This window comes from Prionailurus viverrinus, chromosome B4 (genome assembly GCF_022837055.1).
Source record: "Prionailurus viverrinus isolate Anna chromosome B4, UM_Priviv_1.0, whole genome shotgun sequence".
In the NCBI taxonomy this organism is placed as follows: Eukaryota; Metazoa; Chordata; class Mammalia; order Carnivora; family Felidae; genus Prionailurus; species Prionailurus viverrinus.
This window is the reverse complement of record NC_062567.1, coordinates 41,438,713-41,460,814: the sequence shown is the minus strand read 5'-3', so window position 1 is coordinate 41,460,814 and position 22,102 is coordinate 41,438,713. Positions and strand designations below refer to the sequence as shown.

Sequence of the window (22,102 nt, the reverse complement as noted above, 5' to 3'; positions counted from 1 at the left end):
GTCCCTGTCTGCACATGTGCATGGCCTCTCCCATTATCAACATCACTCACTAGAGTGTTTCATTTCTTACCAAGGATGAATCCGCATCAATGCATATATATCTCCCAAAGTCCAAAGAGTACTTGAAGCTTCATCTTGGTCTAATGGAAATGTTCTCAAATTTAATTATATTAGTGTAAAAAAATATACTCTGTATATAGTATTTATTTCTTATGTTTTGCTATTTAGTAAAATAATTATATATAAATTTCAAATCATAATATTAGTGTAATATTCTCAATACAGTGAATAATTCCATTTCTATTTCCAAATTAGCTGATCTGTTCTAGTCCTTTAAGGGCCTCAGATGAGGATTGAACACCCCAGGGTGACAAGGGTATGAGTCAGAATTGAGTCAGGAGACAGACACAAGGAAGGAAGTTGAGGTAAACAGTTATTATCTACTTGTAAGAGAAAGCTTACTAAGAGGAAGGCTACTAAGTTAAATAAAATTACAAAGAATATCTCAGAATTAAAGGAGGGATCACTGGGAAGCCAGGTCTGCTCTCTGAAGATGGGATTTAGATGTCATCGAGGACGATGTGGGCGCACACAGCGTCATGGCAGACATGCTCACTGGATTGGCCTGGGGCAGGGCAGCTCCACACTCCATGGGCTGAACGTGGTGAGGAAGGATCTCAGGCTGTGACTGGCACACAGGAACAACTCCCTGTCAGAGCATCAGGAGGAAAGACCAGAAGACAGGAAACTGACAGATTGCCTACAAGAACTTGCTGGAGGACGAATACACGTGACTTCCTGCAAGACTGCAACTGGCAACCAAGCCATGGCGGCCAGAGGAGAGAAAACACCATGAAGCGTGGAAGAAGAGCCCTTTCTGCTGCAATGGCTCTCCATTGTCTTTTAATGACAAAAGTCAACTTCATGTGAGATGACAAGAGAGAAAATGGATAGGATCGTCCACTGTTATCTGAGAACTGGGCACTGAGGTTGGATTTGGAGCTGAGAGTACTAAATGAACGGCCCCTCGGGGTTATCATGGAACAACCACAGGGTCGCTGTATAAAGCCATTCAGATCGGCCCCACTTCCTCCGAACATGGAACCAAAGTGTACTCTCTGAATCTGTCTTAGTGCAGCACTATCAAAGATTAGATTTATTTCAAGGTAGAGATTGGTTTCTAATTGCTAATAATCAGTGTCCTTTGATACCTTTTCTTATATGTTGTTTTCCTCAACTGGGTTCATATATTTTGAATGACATTTAGTTTTTTTTCAATTTTTTATGTACCCTCTTCTGTCAGTCTTTACAGCCATGCTAAAAAACACTGTGTTGTCTTTCCCTGTGTGACTTATTTCACCTAGCTTCCAATTTGACAATAAATTTCATATTAAAATAATAAAAATAAATTTAAAAATAAAAAAAACACTTTGATGTAAAACATACAATGTTACATAAGAAAACCAAAAATTAGAATGTACAGATATTTCTGGAGGTCAAATGGCTGCTTATTGCCAGAATTCAAGACAAACGTGAGTAATCAGATAATGATTCACAGATATCCCTACCCTAATTCAATGATAAGAGGGAAAGAAATTAAACTCGGTTATTACTTGCAAAATAAATTCATATTTCATATGCATTTATATCTGTGAAGATAGACATATTCTTTGTATTCTCTCTACATATTCCCTACACTCTTCTAGAAAAATTATGTGAATATTCAGAAGGAATTGAATATAATTGTTTATGGTAGCTGTGGGTAATCGCTAAAGTTGTGTTTCATACAACCCAAGATTGCAATGACATTGAAAATTAAGCATCTAATTTTCATTCACTTGTTTGTGGTTTGGCTCTGTTAGGGTTGATCAATTCTGGGCCTTTATGGACTTGACTCCAGTCTACATACAGATGCAGCTCAGATCCTGGTATATGATCTTGCATAGCAGAGATAGCAATTGGCAGAAATGTGTTTCTTAGTCCCTGGTCTCTGAACTCATAACCTATCACATTCCAACACATGTTATAGTGTGAAGAAAAGTCACGTGGGCAAACTTATCATTTGTTGTCTGTAGACTATATTCTTTTCACAGTGGTCGGAGGGAAGAAATGTAGATTCACTGAAAATAACCTAATCTGCCATTAGAGCCATGGGAATATTTTTTTAATAATACTTTATGAGACAGATAAGTTTGTAAAGGAAATTGTTTGGAAATAGATTAAAAATTTAGTACTCTCTTAACTTCCCATGTGGTTTTTTTGTCTTCTGTGCCAAATATCCTTGTAAATCAGTTTTATACAGTGACAGTCATGATAGTATAGATGTTTTCACCATGGTCTTTGATGAAATAACTTTTAAGCAGAAAATTATAAAGTGAAAGGACATTGGCATTGAAAGTGGTCACTTCATGTAATTTCTAAATGCACACTCCTAGCCCTGGGACTCAGTTACATAACTGCTCTGGCTGTTTTCTCTGCTGGAATATATGATAAAAACAGTGTCTTATTCATATTTACTTGAAGAGTATTTGAACAGTACCTCTTGACACAAGTATTCACAAGATTTCAGTGGTTTTGGCTGAAGAAATTGATGCTTTTGTGTCATCACCTGTGACATGATGGTATTAAATGTAGCAACTTCCTAGGGCTGTTCTGAGGAATAAATAATAATAAATAATATAATTCCTAAGGATCCTTAAAATAAAGCCCAAGCACATGAAGTTCTTGCTGTCTGTGATCTCTTCATATTTAGCTTTTCCCAATGTTCAATAAAAAGGCCATTTTCCATAAAACCAAAGCCCTATAACTGTCTTCTTCCTTTCACCCAGTGAAACAGCCAGGCATCAGAATCAGAAATGCTATCTGGCAACCATTTTGAGCATATACATCAAAGAAATTTGCTTTTAAAAAAGGGGAGAAATTCAATGCGCATCATGTGTGGACACTAGAGTAATTTTTTCTGTGTGTGTGTTTCGTGTTTTTTTTAAATCAAGTTGCAATTACTGTCCTTTCTCTTATTGCTCAAGAACCCCAATCTCCTCACAAAGTGTGTTATTTGGGCATCTGTATAGGCTGTGTCTTTTGGAATTAAAGAATACAAAAGGGATTAACAAGCTGTGACAAGATAGCCTGTTTGAATTCTAGATTTGGGGATCCTACAGGGTCCAGGGTGAAGAAGGGACTGAAATGCCCTATCTTTTCCAATGTTGGAATATCCCATCTACACATATGCATCTGTTACCATAAAGAATGGAGAAAAGTGAGAGATGCCGCTAAATGCATTCTGATGTAGAACACCTCCCATTTTTTCCCCAAGTATATTTTACATTTCCAAATACATACAAAAAACAGTGCAAAAAAATAGTATTATTACCTATACCCATAAGAAGGCATGTGTCACCACTGTCCTGTCTCTCTAGTGAGTGGGAGATTACAAATGCTGGTGGGATGCACCTGAGGCACAACTAATCAGCAACCCATCACAGAGAAATTGGTATCTTTAGTCCAACAACTCAGGGTAACAAAGAAGAATGAATAAGCAATATATTAGAGATCTACAATATTCAAATTCTTGCCTGTGGAGGAGTAACTCAGAGCATATGCATATGCATAATTGGGTTTGTACCATTTTTATTGACATCACATGGCATCATGACGAGGAACATTTCGTATGGATTTGTAATCAATTTTAGAGTATATTTTATTTAACATTTGCCCTGGCTTTAAAAATAGATGCTTAAAATAAATCCATTTTGTGTTAAAGTCCAAACATAATTCCTCAAAAATTTACTTTGATAAATGAAAGCAGTTTGATTTTTCATAAAAGGTAAGATGAGATGCCTTCTGTAAAATGCTAAATTAAGCTTATCTATAAATAATAAAAGACTTCTTATTAAATTGAACAATACTTGTCCAAGAAAGATATTCAATACTGAAAAACACTCCTGGTTTGTGAATTATTTACCATGTCCTAAAGGACATGAGTCAGTAACGATAAATGGTTATTGTGTTAAAAAATAATTTAATAAACTACATATTATTGAGAACTTGAAACAGTCATATTGAGTTTAAGTGTTTTATATGCATTATATTTTACCTATTTTAATTCCCACTTTAGATTAGCAACCAGATAGCTAGACAGGAATCAACTGTTTATATTTTTAATGTTGTATTTTAGTTATTATTGCTTCCAGTAATTATTTTATTTTATTTTATTTTATTATTTTATTATTTTATTTATTTTTTATAATAATTTTTAAAATTTAAATCCAAATTAGTTAACATATAGTTAATAATGATTTTAGAAATAGAATTGAGGAATTCAACATTTATATATAGCACAAGTGCTCATACCAACAAGTGCCCTCCTTAATGCCCATTGCCCATCTCCACACCCAACGCCCCTCCAAAAACCCTCAATTTGTTCTCTGCATTTAAGAGTCTCTTATGGTTCAGTCCCTTACTGTTTTTTAGTTTATTTTTGCTTCCCTTCCCTCTATGTTCATTTGTTTTCTTCTGTAAACTTCACATATGAGTGACAGCCTGTGATATTTGTCTTTCTGTGACTGACTTATTTTGCTAAGCATGATACACTCTACTTCCATCTACATTGTTGCAAATGCAAAGGTTTCATTCTTTTTGATCACCAAATAATATGAATATTCTACTGTATATATATTTATATATACATATATATATGGCACATCTTCATTCATCAGTCGATGGTCATTTGGGCTCTTTTCCATACTTTGGCTATTGTGGATTAACCTTTGTTTGCCTATAATTGCTCATAATATTCTCTTATTATTGTTTGTATTTCTGTGGTGTTGGTGGTAATATCTACTCTTCCATTTGTGATTTTATTTGGGTTCTTTCCGTGTTTCTTTTTGACCAGTCTGGCTATGGGGTTATCAATTTTGTTAATTCTTTCAAAGACCAAGTTCGTGCTTTCCTTGATCTGTTCTTTTAGTTTTTATTTCAATATCATGGATTTCTGCTCTAATCTTTTTTATTTCCCTTCTTCTGCTGCCTTTGGAGTTTATTTGCTGTTCTCTATCCAGCCTTTTTAGGTGTAACTTTAGGTTGCATATTTAAGACCTTTCTTCCTCCTTCAGGAAGGCCTGGATTCTTATGTACTTCCTTCTTATAACCTTTGCTGCATCGCAAAGGTTTTGGAATATCTTGTTTTCATTTCATTGTCTTCCATGTATTTTTAGTTTCCTCTTTAATTTCATGGATAACCCATCCATATTTTAGTAGGATGTTCTTTAATCTCCAAGTATGTATGGTCTTTCCAAAGTTTTTCTTATTGTGGATTTCAAGCTTCATAGTGTTGTGGTCTGAAATCGTGCACAGTATGGTGTCAACCTTTTTGTACTAGTTAAGGGCTTATTTGAGACCCAGTATGTGATGTATTCTGGAGAATGTTCCATGTACACTCGAGATGAATGTGTATTCTGCTACTTTAGGATGATGTGTTCTGAATGTATCTGTTAAGCCCATCCAGTCCAGTGTGTCATTCAAAGCCAGTGTTTCCTTGTTGATTTTCTGTTTACATGATTCATTACTGTAAGATGTGGGTGTTGAAGTCACCTACTCTTATGGTATTATTGCCAATGAAATTTATGTTTGTAATTAATTGATTTATATATTTGGGTGCTCCCACATTGTGGGAATATGCATTTACAACTGTTAGATCCTCTTGACGGATAGATCCCTTAATAATGATTTAATGCCCTTCATCTCTTGTTACAGTCTTTATTTTTAAATCTAGTTTGTCTGATATAAGTCAGCTACTCCAGGCTTCTTTTGATGTCCATAAGCATGATAGATGGTTCTCCATCCCCTTATTTTAATCTGCAGATGACTTTAGGTAAAATGAGTCTCTTGTTAGAAGCATATACCTTGTTTTCTTTTCCATTCTGATACCCTATGTCTTGTGATTGGAGCATTTAGTCCTTTTCCATTTAGAGTGAGTACTGAAAGATATGAATTTAGTACCATTGTGTTACTTCTAGAGTTGATGTTGCTGGTGATGTTCTCTGGTCCTTTCTAGTCTTTGTTGCTTTTGGTCTTTTTTGTTTTGTTTTGTCTTTTCTCCACTAAAAGTGTTCCGTTAATTATTCATGCAGGGCTGGTTTATTTGTCATGAACTCTTTTATTTTTTGTGTTTCTGGGAAACTCTTTATCACTCCTTCTATTCTGAATGACAGTCTTGCTGGATAAAGAAGTCTTGACTGCATATTTTTCTGAGTCAGCACGTTGAATATATCCTGTCACTCCTTCTGGCCTGCAAAGTTTATGTGGATACGTCAGCTGCGAACTTGATGTGTCTTCCCTTATAGGGTAAGGACTTTTTTCCTTTGATGCTTTCACAATTCGTTCCTTGTTGGTGTATTTGGTGAATTTTACTAAGATATGCTTTGGTGATGGTCAGTTTTTGTGGAATCTAATGGGAGGTCTCTGTGCTTCCTGGATTTTGACATCTGTGTCCTCCCAGATTAGCAAAGTGGTCTGGTATTTTACTTATCTAAACTTTCTGCCCTTTTCTCTCTCTCTTCATCTTTTGGAAATCCTCTCTTTTGGATGTTATTCCTTTCTACTAAATCACTGAGCTCTCCAACTCTTGTATCCTGCTCCTTGCCTTTTTTCTCTCTTTCTTCTGCTTCATTATTCTCCATAACTTTATCTTCTATGTCACTGATTTGCTTCACTGCCTTATGCAGCCTTGCCATCATGGCATGCATTAATTTTGAATCTCAGTTGTAGCATTTTTACTCTCAGCCTGACTAGGTTTTATTTCTATCTCTCCAGAAAGGATTCTCAGGTGTCTTCTATGCTTTTTCAAGCCCAGCTAGTATTCACATTATCATGGTTCTTAATTCTAGTTCAGACATCTTACTTTTGTGTGTGTTGACAAAGTCTGTGGCTGTCATATCTTCCTGTTCTCTCTTTTGGGGTTAAGTCCTTTGTTTTGTCACTTTGAAGGAAGAAAAAAATTAAGAAAATAAAAAATTAAAGTTAAAATTTGAAAATAAAACAAAAAGTCAAATTAAGGAAGCTAGATCCTAGGTGTGTTTTGATCTGCATGTTGAAAAAAATCTCGGTAGAATAGAGACGAAAAGGAAAGGAAAGGAGAAAAAGTAAGAAAAAATTTAGAAATAAAAACAATATATAATAAAGTAGAATAAAATGAAATACAAAATGATATAAAACAGGAATGTTAAAAATAAAAAACAAATTAAAAATAACTAGTTTTTTCTGTATCCCAGAAAAAGAAAGAAAATAAAGGGGAAACAAATTTAAGCTATAACAGAAGCAACGAAAATGAGCCAATAAGTGAACCAGCAAACAGAATGAAACCCGAATGAAGTGACATCCAGTGTCCCCTAGAACTGAAAGGATGAAGCCTCCTCTATTTCATGCACTAAGCAGGTGGAGTGACTTGTGCTGGTCTTCTGGGGTGTGTGCTTGGAGGGCACAGTTGGGCAGGGCTTGGTGTAATGGCTCCATTCTCCACTAGGTGGCAGTGCTTAGGTTAAGGGGGTGGATCAGTGTTGCACCCATGTGCATGCATGGGAGAGGTGGAAATGGCTTCACCCAGTGTCCTAGTCTTTGGCACAGGGACTTGCTCTCTGACTGCCCCACTACCAAGCACCCCTCCTTGGCTGCAGACCTCCGCCCACTCTACACTTCTACCCTGTCCATGTCTAAGCTGTCCACCTTGCAGGTGAAACCTCTCTCCAGAATTTTATCACAAACAGGGTTGTGTTTCAGAACCCCACATTTCAGAGACCCCTTGCTTGAATCTGCACTGACTCTCTCGGGGAGGGTGTTGCTGAGCAATGGCCAGGTGCCGGCTTGCCTCAGAAAATGTTCATGTGATTGCACAGCGGCAGAGGTTCAGAGATTATGGGAAATAACACAGCTAGCTCCAGGTTTTTGTTGCACTATGGCATCTGCCCCCAGTACTAGCAAAATACAGCTGCTCTCTGGGGTCCACTGGGACCTTGACCCCCTGTGAAGATATATGGCCACTACCAACTGCACTCCAAGCAGGGGAACAGTTCTCTCTCTACAGTACATAGACTGTTCAGACAGCACTGCCTGCTCCTGGGGATTAGCCCCACTTCCTCACCAGAGCACCACCAGGCTCTGAACTCTGAAACGACAGACTCCGCTCTATTGTTTATAGAAACCTGGCAGTACTGACTACCTCTCCTTTCCCCCTGTCAGTGGCTTTGGGGGACAGATTTCTTGTTCAGTCCCCTATGAGTATTGTCACTCTTTCTGTCTCTTTTTTCCAGCTACTTTCAGGGGGGAGTGCTTTTCTTGCAGGATCCCAATGTACCACATTCTCCCCCTTTTGTTTTTCTCTCTCTGTGTTACCTCCGTGAAAATGGCTCCCTAGTCTCTTCCACTTTTCTCCCCTCAGTTCACCTCTCTGCACCACCAAAATGCCGACTTTGTGCCTCAAGTTATGCAGATTGTTGCGTTAATCCTAAAATCAATGTCCTAGGTGTCCTAAAAGGTTTGGTGCTGATTTGGCTGCATATCAGGGTTGAGACAAACTCAACCTCTCCCTGCCATTCCAACACCTTAACTCCTCCCCACCATGAAGTAACTTAAAAACAATTTTTTGAGTGTTCATTTATTTTTAAGACAGAGAGAGACAGAGCATGAACGGGGGAGGGGTAGAGAGAGAGGGAGACACAGAATCGGAAGCAGGCTCCAGGTTCTGAGCCATCAGCCCAGAGCCCGACGCGGGACTCAAACTCATGGACCGCGAGATCGTGACCTGAGCTGAAGTCGGACGCTTAATCGACTGAGCCACCCAGGCGCCCCTGATGTAACTTTTAAAAGGTGATACTTTGAAAGTTTGAGAGCCAGGAGTAATTACAGTGTTGATGGACTGCAGACCTCATTGACTGAAGTATGAAATTACATTTATGTGATTCGTTACCATTCCTCTAGAACTAAAGCTACTCTCACTGCCTTTGATATCATAGATCCTTCTAGAAGTTTGCACCAAGTGTGTTCTTACATGAATGATTTACACATTTATTTCTCATTTTATACTTTGATTTTTTGCCGTGAAATCGATTTCCATTTTCAGATGTTAAATAATACTTTTTAAAAATATGGGTTTTGTTCTTGTTGTTGTTTTGTTTGTTTTTACCAGTGTTCATGCTTTGGATAAGTTTAGTGTGTCACATAATGTTTTGCAACATATAAAATAGTCCTTTTATAATTCAACAAATCTCAGAATTCCACAATTTTCAACATAAAATATCACTTGATAGCATTATATTACCCTTTAGTAAAGAAAATTAAATCCCAAAAGAAAAGTCACTTGTTACAGGAAATTCCTATATGTGCTAAAACTAGTATTTCCTAGTCTCACAGCACTCTAGTTTTAACCAATAATGGATTTTCAATCGTCACAAAATTGGTGCAACAGTATTTCTCTAATACAGCCTTAATTTTAATCTGGCTATTCTAATAGTGTTGCAAGGTGTCCCTGGAATCTGACCTTACAGTAATGAGGTCAGTATTATTCTTGAATTCTTTTCTTCTTCACTAATGTATTGTTTACACTTTCCCAACCATTACTACAGTGTCAAACATTGTGGCAGTGTAAAACCCTGTTATTCTGTCACGAAATATTTATTTAAGCTCTAAGGGAAGTGGAGCGAGATTTTACATGGTTCCACTTCAAATGAGCAGTATCCCTCACCCTGCACCCCACCCGGTGTCACTTTACTAGCAATGTCATCAGCACATGACACACACTCTTGATCAAGACCTTCAGGGCAGTTCCATTCAGCACTGTGCCTGACACTACTCAGCTGCAGAGAGCAACATCCCAAGACTAACCCGGGCAGACTCAGTCAGGTTAAGGAGTCACAAAGACGGCGAGTGAAACCTAAGAGCATTAATAGATCCATTTCAGTAACTGAGCAGGAAATGGCCCATGCGGAATTCAATCTTCAAGTTGCTTCTCAGGAGCTTCAAGGGACAGACAAGAACTATCTCTGCAAAGGTAAAACATTTAATACAGACAGGTATATCTGTTCCGTGATGTGAAGTTGGGGTGCAGAGGTGTAGGGAAACAGTAGGAAATGATCTCACGTAGTTTTCATTTGTGAGGATCAGAACTGGAAGTTGGAATATGGTAGTGTCGTTGAAGTCTGGGGACTCACTTTGTTCCAGTGTTACAATCCGTAGTGTTACCAACCTGTCACGGAGTAGTATGTGACTGCCAATGCAATGGTATGTTCTAAATGAAGATTACAATGGTAGATATGGGTTTGGGGTCCAAGGGTGTACATTTGATTCCCTGCAGGTTGTTGCTTCTCTTGTTTGTAAATTTCCTAAATGATTATTTCCATGCATCTTTTGTCAGTGTTTTCATTTCTCTTGTGTCCAGGGAGGTACATTGCTGAGGTTCTGGGAATCATCTGCCTTGTCTTGATGTCCACTGTGGTAAAAATAAACGTTATTCCCTGTAAGTCAGTGTTTGAATGACTAATAGGGAGTTTTTCACGTTAACATCATCAGTTCTTTGAAATATTATATAACATATGAAATTTTATTATGTCATTTTAATGGACGCATGCTCTAAATGTGGAATAGTTATTCTGAATTTATCTAAAGTAAAAATACCACATGATGTTTAAGGGAGTATTAAACACTTTTCAGAATTTTATAACTTAAAGGCAAGTTATTTGAGAGACTTTATTGATAGATACAAATGAATTCTTGAGATTGGTTAAACCAAATACTGTAAGAGATGGTGAAGTTTGGTTCATTAGCTTTTGAATTATTTTCCCTCCTCATGTTCATTACTTTATTAATTTTTTTACTGGTAAAATCAATTTTGTTGCAGCATTTTCTAAGTCTAAATAATATACCAAATTTCAAACTAAGAAACTCAAATTATTGTGATCCACATAATTTAATGTTACGTTTCTTGAAGATTACTTGAATGTTCAAGCTACTGAAGGACCAAATGTCCCTGGAAACAAAGATCGAGAAAGGTACAACATCTCTTGCAAAATTCTGTTATTCGTTTAGTGTCTATCTAGCTCTATCTCCAAGTAGGCAAAGATGATAACAGATTCTTTTGAAAAAATGAATTAGAAAATCGCTTAATGAACTTTCAGAATTAAGGATTCTAGGAGAGTATAACTTCTAGGCAACAATGTGAAGAAATACTCATTTAAAATCACCTCACCCGTTGTTAACAATTGCCTCACATGTTCTCCTCCTATAACATGATAAAAGATAAGTCATTCCATAAAGATGTTTGTGTTCAGTGATTCTCAGGACATGTAGAGTTGGACATTGTTGTGGTTCCTTTATATGGGCATATAAATTAGGGGATGAGGGCCTGACTCTTCTCTGAGTGTGTGTGTGTATGTGTGTGCGTGTGTGTGTGTTGCTTTAATTTTACCAGCTCGTGAGGATATATGAATATGTTATGTACACATATGTGTATCCATATACAGTATGTAAAGTTTCATTTTGTAATATTCAAAGCTTTTTGGATAATATCTCGTAATCTCTCTCCAGCGTGTCTCTGTTGTCATTGTCTGAAAGAGTGGGTTACGTATTACAACAATTGCTATTACATTAGCACTGAGGGAAAATCGTGGAATGAGAGTTTGACGTCCTGTGCTTCTAAGAACTCTAACCTGCTCTACTATGATGATGAAGAAGACAAGGTAAGTTTTCAGATGTTTCCAGATTCTATTAAAAGCTTGTGAGTAACTATTATGCTTGTAGAGTTCATCCATAGCGACATATGTATTTGTAGTTTATTTATTTTAAAGTCTTTAATACTCCACATGTTGACTCTATGACACATTATTTATATTCTTATACTTTGAATGTACATTTGATAATTTCCAGTTCTTTTCATAGAAACCTGTGTCTCTAGAAATGCTCTTTTTCCTGAAATAAACCTTACACTTAATTTGACAACATATCAAGGAAATTAGACATTTGTGCAAATTGATTACAAAATATGTAGAATTACACAAATACCAATCACATCATGGGACAGAAGTTTAGAGTCTTTATCAGGCCTTCCCATTTTCATTTTATGAAATATTTCTGCCTATTTGGGTGCTTTATATCAATGGAATCATTCAGTTTGCATTTTTATGTGTGTCTGCTTTCTCTGTCAGATGCTATCTGTAATGCATCTATATTAACACATTTGTCTATAGTTTGTGAAATTTCACTACCCTCTTATATGAATATGACATTTTCAAAACCATTCTCAGTAATTTAGTTCCTTTTTATTATATGGATATTATGAATAATTGTGTTATGAAAAGTCTTTCCTATATCTTCCTCCACATATCATATTTATAATCCTTTATTATATGTAACTACATCTTACAAAGCATATTTATGTAATATAAATGTTATGGTTTTCATAATAAAATAATAACTTATAAATACAACATAATTATATTTATGTATAATTGTAATACACTTCCCTGTAAGCGTTAGTCTGAAATTGCACAGTCATTGACATGTGGAAATTTCAATATATTAAATTTTCCCTACATGTTTTATTGTATTGTGTAAATATCCATTGTACCAACTAGTCTTTTGATCCAAATCTCAGTAGTCTCAGTAAAATTAATTAATAATTTATGATGGTTATACACAGTACCTTTTTTCTGGGTTGTAAACTTAAGGCTATTCTCTTTTGTGAGAAAGAGAAGAACTGACTGTGTCTCTTGCCCATTTCCCCAGGATGGTGCCTTTTTTTCACCTCTTAGAAGCCTTTTTCATATTTTAAATATGAGCTCTTTCTTGAGTTTTTAAGATGAAAATATTTGTGACATGCATTTTCACTCTCATAATGGATTCTTTTAATGATCAGAATTGTATTTATTTATTTTATTAATATAATTTATTGTCAAGTTTCTAACATACAGTGTTTACAATGTGCTCTTGGTTTTGGGAGTAGATTCCCATGATTTATTGCTTACATACTACCCCCCAGTGCTCATCCCAGCAAGTGCCTTCCTCAATGCCCATCACCCATTTTCCTCTCTCCCGCACCCCTCTACCCACCCCTGTTTGTTCTCTGTATTTAAGAGTCTCTTGTGGGTTGCCTCCCTCCCTCTCTGTTTGTAACTATTTTTTCCCCCTTCCCTTCCACCTTGGTCTTCTGTTAAGTTTCTCAACATCCAAGTATGAGTGGAGACATATGATATCTGTCCTTCCCTGACTATTTCACTCAGCATAATACCTTAAGCCGCATAGTTTCTTTGTCTGTTCAATCTTCTTTTCTTTTCTTTTTCCCCACCTCCTTCTTTATTTCCCTTTCTGTCCCTCTGGAATGATCAGAATTTTAATGTTACCATAGTCCTACTTAGCACTTGGTGTGTTACAATCATTACTATGGACCTATTTCAGAAGTTAGCTTTAGTTCATGAATATTATTTCCTGTATTATTTTCCTGGACTCACCTTTTTCTTTATTTCTTCAGCTTTTAACTTTCATTATGTTTATGATCGAGTTAGAATTTATTTTTTGTGATGCTCTATTTCTGATGCTGTGAGATAAAAGTGAAGGTTATAGTTTTCTACATCATTACCTCTGTGACGGAGCATCATTTAGAGCAATGTAGGTCTCGTCTTCATAAGTAACTTTATATACATGAAGTTATATATGTACACATATGTTCTAATCTCCTTTATATAAATAATATGGATATTATATATCTTCATATAGATAATTACATATTCACAGGTCACTGTCTTTCAGTCTGTCACACCCACAGCAGTTGGAGTAAAATATAGAGACTTACTTGCTTTTATGGCCCCTTACCATGTCCCAATTATACTGTGTCCTAAATATTTCTCTACTTACTTTGAGAATCACATGGAATTTATAATTTTGGTGCAACTGATAATTTTCCTTCAAATATCAAACAATTTAGAAAACACAGTGAAAGAAAGTCCATTATACCTATGAGAGTTTTATTCATTCTTTTGTTCTCTCTTTCTTCCTGATGATTCAAGATGCCTTCTTTTGCCATTTATTCCCTTTAGGAGTTCTTTCAGAGTGGGTCTGGTGGTGATACATTTTCTTAGTTTTCTTTTATCAGACAAAGTCTTGATTTCCCATGCATGCCTGTTGATATTTTTGGTGGATAGTCAATGGTTTTTTATTAGAATCACGCAGTTCGTGTCTAAAACATTTCTGTCTTTCTAGCATGCCTTTTATCTGTTATTTTGACAAGAAAGGAAAAACATTTTGGAGACTTGGGTGTGTACCTGTTGGTGTCTGTGGTTTGCTAGGCTCTCTGACACCAGTCTGTGTGAGGTAGAGGGAGATTCCGGGGAGCTCACCACCAAGTCATTCCTCGGGTCTTCAGGGCTGGGATCTGTCAGCTTTCTCATTACCTTTCTGAATCTTATGTCATCCTCTGTATAATGCCCAGGGACTGTAGCTGCATTGGTGGGAGGAATAGGGAAAAGTCTATCCACTCTTTCTTTTCAGGACAAGAAGTCTGGTCTGGGGTGATTATATTTTGAATGCTCCTAAGATTAATAGTGTTTAGCATCTTTTCCTGTACTCACTTGCCATCTATACATGGTGTTTGGTGAAGTATCTATTGAAATATTTTGCCAATATTTTTGCTTTTTTTCATTGTATTTTGAGAAATCTTTATGTACCCAGCAGCAAGGTTTTTTATTAGATGTTTGATTTATAAATGTTTCTTCACAAGTTATGACTTTCTTTTCTCTTCAAAGAGCAGATATTATCTTGATGAACTACATTTCATCAATTTCTTCTTTTATGGATTGTGCTTTTGATATTCTGTCTAAAAAATCTCTGCCCAACTGTACATCTTGCGCATTTTATAATACATCTTGAACTTTTTTTCACTTATGTGTGCTTAATTTTGAGCATTTTTAATATAGTCAAAGTATATAATTATTAATAATATTTGATACCCCATTGTTTTCACAACATTTACTCAAAAGCCTACACTTTTCCAATGAATGACCGCATTTTTTGGAAATATGCATTTCATATTGTGTGGGTACTAATTTTGCACTTTCTCATGTGTTTAATTATTGTCCTTATGTTTTTTTATGTCAGTTTTCTACTTTAAAGTCTTTCCTTTTGTTTTAAATATGCATGTATTTATTTTGAGACAGTGGGAATGCAAACGGTGCAAGGGGCAGAAAGAGAGGGAGAGAGTATTCCAAGAGGGGTCCATGGTGTCAGCACAGAGCCTGACTTGGGGCTTCATCTCAGGAGCAATCCTTTCATGACCTGAGCAGAAGCACAACTGCCTAATCTTCCCAGGTGTCCCCTACATTGTCTTTTGTTAAACAGGGAGTTTATACAAGTTCATTTTCAGAGTTATTATATGTCTTCAGGATCTTTGCATGGATATTTCCCATTCATTTCTATCTTCTAAAGGTTTTTATAAAGTTTATTTTTATTTATTTACTTTGTGTGAGTGATAAAGTGGATGGGAGAGGGACAGAGACGGGGGGGGGGTGCAGAGAGAAAATGCCAAACACTTTGCCCAGTGGCAGCGCAGAGCCGAATGCAGGGCTCAAACTCACAAACCCTGAGATCATGACCTGAGCCAAAATCAAGAGTCGGGTGCTTAACCAATGGAATCACCCAGGTGCCCCTTTCAAAAGGCTTTTTAAAAATAAGAATAAATATTACTTTGTCAGGTGCCTTCTGCATCAGAGAAATCACATTTACATATATTTGCATTTCTTCATAATATTCTCTTGATAGTTTTTATTGTGGTATAATGTACATACACATGGATCATATGCTATAAATGCCAACAGACAGCTGAGTTTTCAGTGTCACCATTGTATGGAATGAGAAAATCAATATTACCAGCACTGTAAAATGCCACTATCAAGTTCTTTTCTGCATTTTAAAAAGTTTGTGTAGATGGAATAATACGGTATGCATATTGTATTTTTGGCATTTTCAGGTGAAGCTAAACTTGTGTGATTCATCCCTATAGCTGCATCAGTTGCAAATTGTCCACATCTCTTTGTTCTGTTGTCGGATTCTACTACAATGTATTCACCGATTCTGTTGCTGATGCTCTTGGATGTGTGGGTATTGGTCCATTTGGGGCTACTTCGAGTTACTCTACTATACATACTCCACAATCAACTTTTAGCTAAACGTATGTGTTTCTTATTTAACTAATGGCTCCTCTCTTCTTGCTTCTTCAGAGGGTAGCAACTTAAATTGTTGTTGATAACATTCTTCCTTCTGAGTGTACTTGACGAAGGTATAAATTGTCTCCAAACACTACTTTAGTTTCATCCTAAAAGCTTTGATGTATTCTCAGTTTATTGTCGACCAGTACAAAGTAATTTCTATCATCCAGTACAAGATATTTTCAGAGATTTCATCTTTGAACTGTAAATTTTTCAGAAGTGTATCACTTGCCACATGTTGGTAATTTCCCGGATTTCTTTCCATTGTTTCTTCTCATTTCTTTGTCTTCAGGGAAATTACTTTGAATATTTCCATCCTTAAAATTTTTTAAACCCATGGGGCGCCTGGGTGGCTCAGTCGGTTAAGCGGCCGACTTCGGCTCAGGTCATGATCTCACGGTCCGTGGGTTCGAGCCCCGCGTCGGGCTCTGTGCTGACAGCTCGGAGCCTGGAGCCTGTTTCGGATTCTGTGTCTCCCTCTCTCTGACCCTCCCCCGTTCATGCTCTGTCTCTCTCTGTCTCAAAAAAATAAATAAACGTTAAAAAATTGTTTTGATCCCTATATATGATCTAGAACACTTTCTATATATGTCAGTTTTATCAAGCTGATTCCTAGTGTTTTGACAGTCTTCCATAGTCCTTCTGATTTTGTGACTATCTGTTCTTACTTACTGAAGTAAGAGATTTCAATCTTCAAGTACACTCATTGAATTGTTTATTTATCCTTCTAATTCTGTCAGTTTCTATTTCATGGCTTTAAGTGTTCTATTATTAGGTGATTAATATATGTTTATAATTGTTTTATCTTCCTCTTATTTTGACAACCTTAACATTTTGAAATGTTTCTTTTAATTTCGGCTAACATTTCTTGTTTTAACAGCTACTTTGTTATTAGAACAGTCATTTCTACTCACTTCTTTTGGTTACTGTCTGTAGGGTCTATTGTTTTGCTATCCTTTTATTTTCACCAATGTATGCCTTTGAATCTACAATGTGTCAGTTACAGGGAGCATATAGATGGATACTACTCTTTTATTCAGGATGACACTCTCTATCTTATCATTGGAATACTTATTTAATTCCCACGAATATTCATTCGCTGTAGAGAACATATAGATGGATCTTTTTGTTAATTCAGAATGTTAATTTCTAACTTTGATTATAATATTTATTTCATTCAAATTAAGGCAATTATTTGTGTCCTTGGATTTACGTCTGTCATTTGCTGAATGTTCTCGATGTATGTGTTATTTTCTTCTTCCACCTTACCTGACATCTTTTGGATTAAACACTTATTTTAGTATTCCCTTTTAAATCCTCTGCTGATGTCTTAGCTATATTTTTAAATTATGTACTTCGTAGTTGCTGTAAGTATAACAAATATATCTTTTGTTTGTGTTTCGTGAGATATAATTAACATACAACACTGCCTAATACATTACAGTATGGTTACTATGGTAATATGCATTAGCTAACACCTTTGTAGTGTCACATATGTATTTAGTTTTAATTTATTTAGATTTACTTTTTCAGCAACTTCAAAATTCATAATGCAGTAATGCTGGCCATTTCATTATATGGTACATTAGATCTTTAGAACTTCTTTATCTGTTTGTTGCAAGTTTGTAAACTTAAACAACACCTCCCCAGTTCCCCCACCCCTCAGGCTCAGGTAAACAACATTTGGCTATATGTTTCCTTTACAAGTTCAGTTTTCTGAGATTCCATCTGTAAGTAAGATCATACAGTATTTGTGTATCTCTCTCTGACTTACGTCACTTAATAAAATGCCTTGAAGGGACATCTATTTGTCACAAATGGCAAGATTTCCTTTTTTCTCTTGGCTGAATAGCATTTGTATATATGCATAGTCATTATACATATACATTATATACACATTTAGAGTCATTATACATATCTTCGTAACCACTTATCGGGTGGCAGATACTCAGGTTGCTTTCATATATTGGCTATTGTAAGTAAAGTTGTAGTGAGCATGGCTGTGCAGATATCCTTTTGAGATACTGATTTCAGTTCCTTCTAATACATACCCAAGATATATCCTACAAACTAACCATAAGTGAGAAGAAATGGCTATTCTAATAGGATTTCCTTCCTTTTTCCGGCTGAATAATATTACACTGGTAGGTGTATACCACACTTTCTTTCTCCATTCATCCATCAGTGGACATTTGGGCTGCTTCTACCCCATGGCTCTTAGGAGTATTGCTGCACTGAGCATGGGTGTGCATGTATCTCGAGATCTTGCTTTCAATTCTTGTAGATACTTTCTTACATGTGGGATTGCTGACTCCTGTGGTAACGGTAGTTTTAATCACTGGAGGAAGCTACATCCACGTCTTCATAAGGGCTGACCGATGTGCATTCCCAACCACCATGTGTAAGTCTCCTTCTTTTTGACCTCCTCACTGAAACATTTTTAAAGAGTGTTTATTTATTTATTTTGAGAGAGAGAAAGAAGGAGAGCAAGCAGGGAAGGTGCAGAGGGAGGGAGACAGACAGCATCCAAAGCCGGCTTTGCACCATCAACACAGAGCCCAACGCGGGGCTCAAACCTAAAACTGTGAGATCATGACCTGAGCCAAAACCGAAAGTCAGACACTTAACCGACTGAGCCACCAGGCGACTCAACAATTTTCTGCTGTGCGCCATCCATCTTAATGAGTATGAAGTTATAAGTAATCATGATTTTGATTTGCATTTCTCTGATCATTAGCGATATTGAGTATCTTTCCATATGATTTTTCACAATTTATATTGTCTTTGGAAATATGTCTGTTTAATTTCTTTGCCCATTTTTTCATTGTGTTCTTGGTGTTTGTTGTTGTTGATACTAAGTTGTAGACTAATTATATATTTTAGACGTGATTCCCTGTTTGATGTATGATTTGCAAGTATTTTTTCCACTCTGTCTTTTCATTGTTGATCATTCCCTTTAATGCACAGAAATGTTTAGGTTGATATCACACATTTGCCTACAATGGACTTTTCCTCTGTGGTCTGGTTTTGGTGGCAGAGCCAAGAAATCATTGTCAAATACAATGTTCTTTATTTTCCCCCCATTTTTTCTTTGAGGAACTTCTACACCTTACATTTATGTCTTTAGTCCATTTTGAGTTAATTTTAGTACATGGTGTAAATGGAAACATCCAACGTCATTCTTCTGCATGTGGGAGGGAAGTCAGCTTCCCAACACCCTTTGTGAAAGATGCTGTCTTTCCCTATTGAATGGTCCTGGCACCCTTATCAAAGCTGGTTAGACCGATTATACCTCGGTTTGTGTCTGGATATTTTTAAGGTATTGTTTCCATGGGGGATTTAGGGTCTGTGTCTTTCTGTTCCTTCATCTTGCTGCTTGTATCCCATTCCACTCGGAACTAGTGTGCAGGGCAGGGATATGGATTCTGTGGTAGATAATGTGGTGTAAGGCTGATGGAGGTGGAAGACGTGTCATCCATCCCTGATTTTCACACTGACTTAAGTCACTTCACAATCCACTCTCTTCCCCTCAAGACTATTTCTTTGTATTTGCCAGTGTTCTTTGGTCATTTCATTGTGATGTCATGAGACATGGATTTGTACGTGCTCATTCTGTTAGCAGTTTGCTAAGTCTCTGGTGTCTATAAATATTTTACATTATATTAGTGGGCAGTTCATTCGTCGTGCCTTAACATTGTTGTCCTGTTTTTTTCTGCCTCTGTTGTTCTTCTCATATTCTCCTTAGACCTATGCTGGCTTTCCTGATACTGTTTTGAAAGTGTCTGAATTCTGCAAGTGGTTCTCTCTTTTCTCTCTCATCCTAAGGTATAAATAAATTTTGTTACTCTTTCACATTCGTTAGTTTTGTTTTGTTTTTTTCTACTTGAGTGGATTTTCCATTTCCAGTATGGAATGATGCACTTAGATTCTCTGTGGTTTCTTCATATAGTTTTGTTTCTCTATTGATATTTCCTACTTGCTAAATTGCTGCCATCACATATTCATGCAAATTTTTCAACTAAGTTTTCTTTATAGTTTTCATATGTGTATAAATATGACTTTTATTTTTATTATGTAAAAATAATTTTAATGCTTTTATTTATTTTTGAGAGAGAGAGACAGAGCACGAGCAGGTGAGGAGCAGAGAGAGAGGGAGACACAGACTGGGAAGCAGGCTCCAGGCTCTGAGCTGTCAGCACAGAGCCAGATGCGGGGCTCGAACTCACGGCCTCTGAGATCATGACCTGAGCCGAAGTCAGACGCCCAACCGACTGAGCCAACCAGGTGCTCTTAAATATGACTTTTAAGTACTTTTGGTCTAATATGTGCAACAACTTATCCCAGCAGATGTTTCTATTGACCTATGCTTTCCTTTCATTGGAAGATTTTTTAAATTTCTCTTCATATTTTTTTTTTTACTTTTTAGGGACACACTTTTTAAAAATATACTTCAGTAAACATGCATTGTATGTCATTTTTCCTAGATTTACTATTTTTTGTTGCCAAACATTTATGGCAGAATCTTCTCCACTGAAGTCTGTCTACTGATAGTTTTGTTCAATTGTTTCCAAATTCTTATTGCTTATTTTTATGACCTTGTGACTTTTACCTTTGATGTTAATTACTGCTGATCAAGTCTCCACCTATGGCACCAGCACCCTTGCTCTTTGCAGCTTCTCCCAGTTGTAACATTTCAGTCTTCTTGATCGCTGAGCCAGGGGTGGGCAGGTAGGGAGACACTGAACATCCTAGGCGAGAAGATGACGGATGTGCTTCCTCCTTGAATCTCCAGGATTTTTTCCAATGTACCTATTTCATAAGTTATTAACCTGTGACCCATTTTCTAAACTCTGAAATTGTCTTCACGGTCAGTTTGTCCTCTTCACTTAGTCCTACTAAGATAATTTTATACTTTTGTGTCCACCGTGTAACATTATATTATAATTTGAAAGTGTCTAGAAAGGAAGAAAGGATGAACTTTTATGTGTTATTACAGAATTCAAATGAGTATAAGAGCTTGTATTTGACTCCCAATAAATTTTATTTTCTCATGGTTTTTGTTGAATTTACTCTCTGCTACTACATGGGTTAGAGGCTCCCAGAGAAGAAATCATAGTTCATCTGTTCAGCCAAAAGCCTTAACATTTTCTTCTGAAGTGTTAAGTCTCCTGACAACTTTTTATTTTATGCCTCACAAGAATTGTTCTTAGAAAGAAAAACAGCAATGTGTGAACAATCAGATAAACACAGTAGTTGAAGTCTTTCCAGAGAAAAATGATATGAGAAATATGGAGATTGAGATATATAAGTATGAGTCAAAATGGATGGTTTATTCATTAAAATACTATGGTACCTAGTAAGAGACATAAGCAACCTTATGGTAAGATTAATGAGATATAATTCTCTGTATTTCAGGTTGTCAGTATCTTCAGAGAGTGACAAGAATTGTCCATATTTTGATTTTCGTGCAAAAAAAACCTTATTTTGCACCCTGCTCAGTAATAAGACCATATGTTTGTAAGCACCAAGTGTTTTAGTTACCTCATTTTGGTATAATGTTATTTCACCATTTATAAAGAATACATCTCTCATTATTTCAAAACCTGTATGATTATTTTCTTTGCATATTTTTAAGATAATATTTTTAGTGTAATTTTAGGCTCACAACAAAATTAAGAAGAAGCTCCTGAGATTTCCTGGATTGTCCCTGTCTGCACATGTGCATGGCCTCTCCCATTATCAACATCACTCACTAGAATGTTTCATTTCTTACCAAGGATGAATCCACATCAATGCATATATATCGCCCAAAGTCCAAAGAGTACTTGAGGCTTCATTCTTGGTGTTATGCAACTGTTCTC

General features: G+C 36.4%; 1 pseudogene; it reads left to right on the top strand.

The window, feature by feature from the left end:
- The first annotated feature begins 1,038 nt into the window (after positions 1-1,038).
- On the top strand, positions 1,039-21,778 carry LOC125170561 (NKG2-A/NKG2-B type II integral membrane protein-like; annotated as a pseudogene).
- Positions 21,779-22,102: the final 324 nt, after the last annotated feature.